Source organism: Lontra canadensis, unplaced genomic scaffold (genome assembly GCF_010015895.1).
Source record: "Lontra canadensis isolate GAN:19392208 unplaced genomic scaffold, GSC_riverotter_1.0 scaffold56, whole genome shotgun sequence".
NCBI lineage: Eukaryota > Metazoa > Chordata > Mammalia > Carnivora > Mustelidae > Lontra > Lontra canadensis.
The window spans coordinates 2,991,574-2,999,581 of NW_022631050.1; the positions used below are offsets into that span (position 1 = coordinate 2,991,574).

Sequence of the window (8,008 nt, forward strand, 5' to 3'; positions counted from 1 at the left end):
GGATCAGAGATCGTAAAAGTGCAGCCCCTTGGGCCAAATCTGCCTTGTAAATGTGTTTTGTCTGATTCACAGTTTTTGTTTTTCTTTGTTGTCAGCATTTCAAAATTGAGATCTTTTACATAAAGTATGTCGATTACCAGCTTTTATTTAAAAATCAAATGATCAGGGGGCACCTGGGTGGCTTAGTCGGTTAAGCAGACAACTCGATTTTAGCTCATGATATTTAGCTCCACATCCACTTCCTCACTGAGCATGGAACCTGCTTGGGATTCTCTCTCCCTCTCTCTCTCTGCCCTTCCCTAACCCACCCCTGGCCAGAGGTACTCTCTTAAAAAAAAAAAAAAAATCAGATGATCTGGCTGTACTGAGTCCCTGTTTTCACACGTAAATAATCAGCTAGATCTGTGTTTCAGTGACTCTTTCATGCAAGCTGCATGCAACATTCCCTAACGCCCTCTTTTAAGTTAAAATACATAACCCTAAATTGTTTTTTACCTGGCCCTGGCAAAAGTTGACTTTGTGATCACTGACCAAGCTTCTAATAAACACTATGCTACCAATAAGCTGACTGACCTTCAGCAAGTCATTAAATCTCTTTTGGATTCAATGTGTGTGCTTGACACTGGGAAGGAGAGCTTAGGCACATGATATCCTCATCTCTAAGCGTACTTCTAACTCTAATATGTATTCTAAAATTTAGAATACTCTTGACAGAAATGGACTTCCTGCTATAACTTCTACTATCAGTGAAATCCTGTCTTGACTATCATTAAACTAAATTTAAAGTAGTCAGTTTATTGAACTGAACACCTGGGGACTGCTGACTTCAATTAGATTACAGCTGGTATTGTTCATTGTCTATTTAAAGCCTAACAAAGAAAAGAGAAAGGGGTATAGTCAGTCTCTTCAATTAAATCTTCCACACAACTGATTTAGAAAGTGATTTTACCCATGATTTACCCAAACTTTGTGTCATAATTACTTCACATTATCTAATTTGGATTTGTTTTCAATCTATTATTTCAAAAAATTAAGTCACTTAAAAAGCACTAATTTTCTTGCTAGTATCTGCCACTTTAGATACACTCAAAAGTGTATTTGCTGGATCAGACTACACACCAAGTGTACACAAAACCACTATCTTAAAGGATCATCAAAAAACCAATGTAAGACTTTCTAGGAAATAAAATACTTAATAAGCACACTGATAAGCTGGTAAGTGTATTAATTGTTCTGTCTTCACTTCTCATTACAGAAGGTCGTTTTTATTTCTCCAAGTGAGAAGGGTTTAAGGCCTTGCCACTCAAAGTGTAGTTTGTAAATAAGCAGCATCAGCATGCCCTGGGAGCCTGTTAGAAAAGCAAAATCTCAAGCTCTGCCCCAGACCTGCTGCATTAGAACCCACAGTTTAACACAATCCTCAGATGACTCATATGCAGATTAGTTTGGAAAGTACTGATCTGGACACAGAGGAAGAGTACTCTTGTTACAATGGGGAGCCCTGAGTTCTAAGCCTAATACTGTCTCTTATTAGCTGCACTTAATTTCACCTCAGTTTTGTCATCTGTAAAGAGTAAATATTAATTATGTCAGTGGATGCCCCTGATTTTATCTACTTATTACATCTGACAACCATGATACAAAGTCTATAATAAACAGTTCCCAAGTCTAGTTACCATAAGTATATATATATATATATATATATATATATATATATATACACACACACACACACACACATATATGCATATATATATATATATATATGGTCAACCCTATAAAAATTCTGACCCTACCTTGAAGTTAAAACTCAAATGTATTTTTACAAATCAACTTTTTACCATGAGCTGAATCAGTTCATTTGGATTAAGATACGGAATTATTTTCTTTGATGTTTCATCTTAAAGCCTTAAATGAAGATTAAAAGAGAAATGGTTTCCTTTCTCTTCCCTCTCACTTCTCCGCCAACTCATCCTTCCTCCAAATACAAATGAAGGGGAGAGGCCTAAAGAGAAAAAAACTGAGCACTGCAGTGATTTCTCAGGATGTTCAAATGAATGTAATTAAATTAAACTTCAAAGCCCTACATGTAGCCCCAAAGGATCATGCTGTTAAATAGTTAAGTGATAAGATAGCAACAAAAAGCAAACTATCAGGCCACCTGGGTGGCTCAGTGGGTTAAAGCCTCTGGTTGTGATCCCAGGGTCCTGGGATCAAGGCCCGCATCAGGGCTCTCTGCTCAGCGGGGAGCCTGCTTCCTCCTCTCTCTCTCTGCCTGCCTCTCTGCCTACTTGTGGTCTCTGTCTGTCAAATAAACAAAATCTTTAAAAAAAAAAAAAAAAAAAGAAAAGAAAAGCAAACTTATCCACAGCACAGATGCAATGTTTGGGTAAAAGCCTTGATCTGTTCAGAGAGAAGGCAGCAAAATAATACCAGAGATTCACTAATCTAAATGAGGAATCTCAAAATACACATCAGTACTAAACGTAACAAAGACTGGGGTGACTAGGTGATTCAGTCAGGTCAGCGTCTGCTTTCAGCTCAGGTCATGATCCAGGATCCTAGGATCGAGCCCTGTGTAGGGCTCCCTGCTCAGTGGGGAGTCTGCTTCTCCTTCTCCCACATCCCTGTTTATGTTCCCTCTCTCCTCTCTCTCTTGTCAAATAAATAAATACAGTATTTTTATAAATAAGTAAATGTAACTAAGACACCATAACAGATACCTCCGAGTTACATGGATAACATATGGGATATAGGGGATGAACAGTCCCAGGCAGCTCCTGATAAAAACCCTTTGACCAACATGGGACCCCAACTTTTGAACTATGGGCCACACCTACAAACTGTAATATTCTATCATATTTGTAATACAAAAGAAATTGTTCTTCCAATTTTGGTTAATAATGGGTTTCTATACAGATAATGATCTTAGATTTCAAAATTTTTTTTATAAAATTCATGTTAACTTGAACGACTCCCTAGTTAACATTTGCTCATGGAGCTTACACATGACTAATGTTTTTTCCCCATGCCACTAGAGTACTAGACCCCACTTGCCAAATAGCAGCCTTTCCATCCTCTGGCGTCTCCTGGACATTACAAAGGGATTGGGAATATCTCACATTGGATTTATACAACTTTCTATTTCAACTGCCCTTAAACTCTGGCTCTTAATGTTCCTCCCAAATTGCAACAGAAGATAATATAAGAACATAAAATCAGTCAAAATAAAGAGCTATTTATTGCATACAAAATTGACAAAGTTTTTGGGGCGCGTGGGTGGCTCAGTTGGTTGAGAAACTGCCTTTGGCTCGGGTCATGGTTCCGCAGTCCTGGGATCGAGCCCCGCGTCGGGCTCCCTGCTTAGCGGAGAGCCTGCTTCTCTCTCTCCCTCTGCCTGCCACTCTGCTTACTTGTGCTATCTCTGTCAAATAAATAAATAAAATCTTAAAAAAAAAATTGACAAAGTTTTTGAAATGATATGTCTAAGGTTGGTAAGGGTGGGTAAAGTAAAATAAGCATTCTCATATATTATTCACAGAACGGACTTTTTAGAGACCCATTTGGCCATTTATGGTGAGAATTTTGACACTGCTCATATCATGTGACTCAATATTATCACTCATAGAAATGTTTAACTCTAAATAAATAATCAAAGATAAGGACAAGTATTTATCTTCAAGGATTTCAGCTTTATTTATAAAGCTAGAAAATTGACAATACCCTAATTAACCAAAAGTAGACAAATGGCTCAATCAATTATGGCTCATGCATGTGATATTACAGTGCCAATAAAAATGAAAGAATATTTACCACATAAATAAGTGCTACTCACATAACATTTAAAGAATGAGACATTAAAGATTACCACAATTTTATACAGGAAAACAATGTACCTTAAAATGCAAAAGGAAAGATACTAAAAATTTAATAGTAGAACAAGTCCTTGAAGAGTTTACACTTGAGTTAGTAGATATATTGAATTGGTATGTATATTATGTGTATACGTAATATATGTATACATATATATATAATATGTATATTATGTGTTACTTACATCTATTTAGCGATATACAAGTAATATACAATAAATAAGTAATATATCAAAGCACAGAAGCTTGACCAACTAATTATTATCTGTGTACAGGGAATATTCTTTTCACTGAATCTGGAAGAATGAGTAGTTTTCCAGATGGAGAACTAGTAGAAAGGCATTCTTAGAGGAAGAAATAACATATGCAATGCCACTGAGTTGTCCATTCCTGGTATCTAGGTCAAGGGCCAAATGCTCAATTAATGTTTGTTACATACACTAATGAATGAGTTAAAAAGAAACATAATTTCATGTTCTCTGACTTTTTTGTCTCCTATGTTTCAGTCACTAAAAGCTTACAATAACAACATAAGGATACATTACAAACATCCAAATTAACTAATTTCATATCAATTACATCACAGATTACTTTTTAAAATCCTGCGATTTCTTAATTTCATCAGTAATTTATCAGTAATTTATTGAATAATTAATGTAAGAGGAGTACCCCTCAGAAATTATTTAAAGGTATTAACTCTTTACTTTATACTTATGGAACAGGTAACATTTAGACCAAGAGCCCTTTGTCTACTCACCAACTATAAATCGAAAGAACAATGTAATTGAGTTTGGACACTTTTTCTTAAAAAAAAAAAAAAAAACTACTACAAGGAGATCTTTGATATAATTTAGGCTTCTTTTAAAAAGATTTGTTTGCTGTTGTCTATTCTTCCTAAAATAATAAAGTGATATGTTGCCAATGTAGATGGCAAAATTGATATTAAAATCCCTGTACAGTTATTAAATTTCTGAGTCATTACTTAACTTTTTCACATCCATAAAGACTGAAGTCCATCATCCTTCGTCAGCAATTAGGAGATGGAAGGTTTGGAGAGAACCTTGGTAATGTTTTTCTAATCTAATGATAGTTGATAGAAAAAAATGTGTATAGAAAGGAAAAGCAGAGGGATACAATCCCAACCAAGATTTAATGCATAGATGGAACTTATATTCAATTAGATATTTATTATTAAAATAATAGTAACTAAAAACCCTTTTCTAGCCATTTTACTTACTAAATACTCTATATTAGAGTATTATAGTATTAGTATATACTATATATTACATATATTATAGCATTAGTACTAGTATTGATTAGTATTAGTACTAGCAAAATGTTATAGATAAGGCATAGTGCTCCCACAAGGTATGAAATCTACAGAAGATCCCCACATAGGGGTGCCTGGGTGACTCAATCAGTTAATCATTCAACTCTTGATTTCAGCTCAGGTCATGATCACAGGATTGTGAGATCAATCCCTAAGTTAAGTGTTTGCCTTCAGCTCAGGTCATGATCTCAGTATGGGAGTATGCTTGGGATTCTCTCTCTCTGCCCCCCTTCACACCCCCTCAAATAAATAAATAAAATCTTTAAAAAAAGAAGAAAATCACCACATATCACCAAGAGCTACCTTCTGAACCTCAATAAGGGTTTATAGAAACAAAGAGCTCTGGCACCAAAGAGTACCTTTTAACTGTGAAATGCACTTTTAATTATAAAATGTCAAACTTCTATCCAAAAGAGCAAAGTTGGCCGCATCTACACATACGGAAAAGACAAATGGATCATTCTTTGCTGCACAAATGGAGGTTTTGCAGTAGAGATGAATGTTGAGAAAACCAAGTGATCACATGCATATGGATAGTTACTCATGCAGACTCATGAGACTCTTCACTGTTGAAATCAGCACCATATCAATATTGCAATTCATGATTTAGAGGGGGAAAAACTATCATAGTAAATCAATGTGGTTCATTTAAATTGGTTTTATACTTTTGTTTCTATTTGATTTGCAGGTTTTTTGTTTCATTGTTACATAAGTCTTGGACATTGTTACATAAGTCTTGGACATATTTTAAGGGTATTTTTTTAACAATCTTTTTTTTTTTTCCTTCAAAAGAGATATAGAGGGGCACTTGGTGGCTCAGTCGGTTAAGCATTTACCTTTTGCTTAGGTGATGATCCTAGAGTCCCAGGCTCAAGCCCCATGCTGAGCTCCCTGCTCAGTGGGGAGTCTGCTTCTCCCTCTCCCTCTGCCCCTCCTCCCACTTGTGTGCTCTCTCTCTCACCCATTCCTCTCTCAAATAAATAAATAAAATCTTTTAAAAAGAGAAAGAGAGAGAGAGATACACGCTTTGATGGAATATAGGGTGCAGCTTTGCTAGGAACTGGCTTATCATTTCACTTCTTGTGCAGATCCACCTATAGGGTGGAACTGTCACTCTGGCCAGAGTGTGCCAGTAGCTATTTCCCATGGCAGTTATGGTGGCCATTACAAGTTGTGAAAGTAGTACTCTGCCCTATGTATCAATCTGTATGAACCTGGTTGAAATAGTTCTACCCTGAGGCAGGAATCCAACTCAGATGAATTAAGTTGAACTATGTGAAACTGTCAGTTTTGTAAGTCAAAAAGAGTCAAATATCAGCATATGCTTATCATGCAACATAATATACGCTCAAGCTTCTTTTCCTTCAAGGACAGCCTGACCTAAATCAGTATGAATGCATCAAAATAAAGACCTCTTACTGGGCAACTAACCTTCTCTGATGTAATCCTGATATTCACCAGTGCCATTTATTCAAAGTAGAATTAAAAAGTAAAGGCTTTGAGGTGCCTGGGCGGCTCAGTCCATTAAGCATTTGCCTTCAGCTCAGGTCATGATCTCAGGAGCCTGGGATGGAGCCCCGCATTGAGCCCCACATCAGGCTCCATGCTCAGCAGGGAGTCTGCTTCTCCCTCTGCCTTTGCTCATGCTCTCCATCTCTCTCTCAAATAAATAAATAAAATCTTAAAAAATAAATAAATTAAAGGCTTCTTTGTCTCTTCCTCAGTGATGCCTGTGGAGGCAGCAGCCATTTTCTACTCAGCATCATGGCCACCCTCAGACCTCTCATGAAGGCCAAGATCACTAAAAAGAGGACCAAGAAGTAACAGGAACCAACCAGCCCGATATGTCAAAATTAGGCACAACTGGTGGAAACCCAGAGACACTGACAATAGGCTACACAGAAGATTCAAGGGCCAGATCTTGATGCCCAACATCGGTTAGAGGAGCAATAAGAAAACAAAGCACATGCTACCCAGTGGCTTCTTGAAGTTCATAGTCCACAACATCAAGGAGGTTGAAGTGCTCCTGATGTGCAACAAATCTTGCCATGCAGAGATTGCTCACAATGTCTCCTCCAAGAATCACAAAGCCACTGTGGAAACAGCAGTCCAGCTGGCCATCAGAGTCACAAATCCCAATGCCAGGCTGCACAGTGAAGAAAATGAATAGACAGAGAGCTTATGTGTCCATTGTATTTCTGTTAATAAAACCATAAAACTAAATAAAAAGGCTTTTTTATATATAAAAACAATATAATGAAAAAAACAGCTATTGAATACACTTTAATTCAATATCAAAAAGAAAGAAATCCAGAAGAAATATAAAATTATACATTAAAAATGGGACACTGGAGTTTTGAGAAAATGGTGGAATAGGAGGATCCTGAGCTCACCTTGTTTCACAGACACACAAAGATTAATGCTACATCTATGCAACTAACTCTGAAAACAATCTGGTGACTGGCAGAACAGACTTTCCACAGTTACCCATAGAGAAAAGGGCACATGTTAAAGGGTAGGAGGGGCAGAGACCCAGTTGGGAATGAAACCACCCCCACCACCATGTGACCAATGACAAATGGAAGGGACATCACAAGCATGGAGAAGTGCTAAGGCACCCCTGACACTGGGGACCCCTACTGGGAAGAAAATCTCCATAACACCTGGTTTGAAAATCAGTGGGACTTAACTCCTAGAAAGCAGGAGGGCAATAGGAAACTGAGTTCCCATCCTTAAAGAGCCAGTATACTAAATAACATGGCCCAGACACAGCAAAGAAGCAGTGGTTTTAAAATTACCTGGGGTA

General features: G+C 37.2%; 1 pseudogene; it reads left to right on the plus strand.

Annotated features, from left to right (window-relative positions):
• Nucleotides 1–6,966: 6,966 nt before the first annotated feature.
• Nucleotides 6,967–7,372, plus strand: LOC116878166 (annotated as a pseudogene).
• Nucleotides 7,373–8,008: the final 636 nt, after the last annotated feature.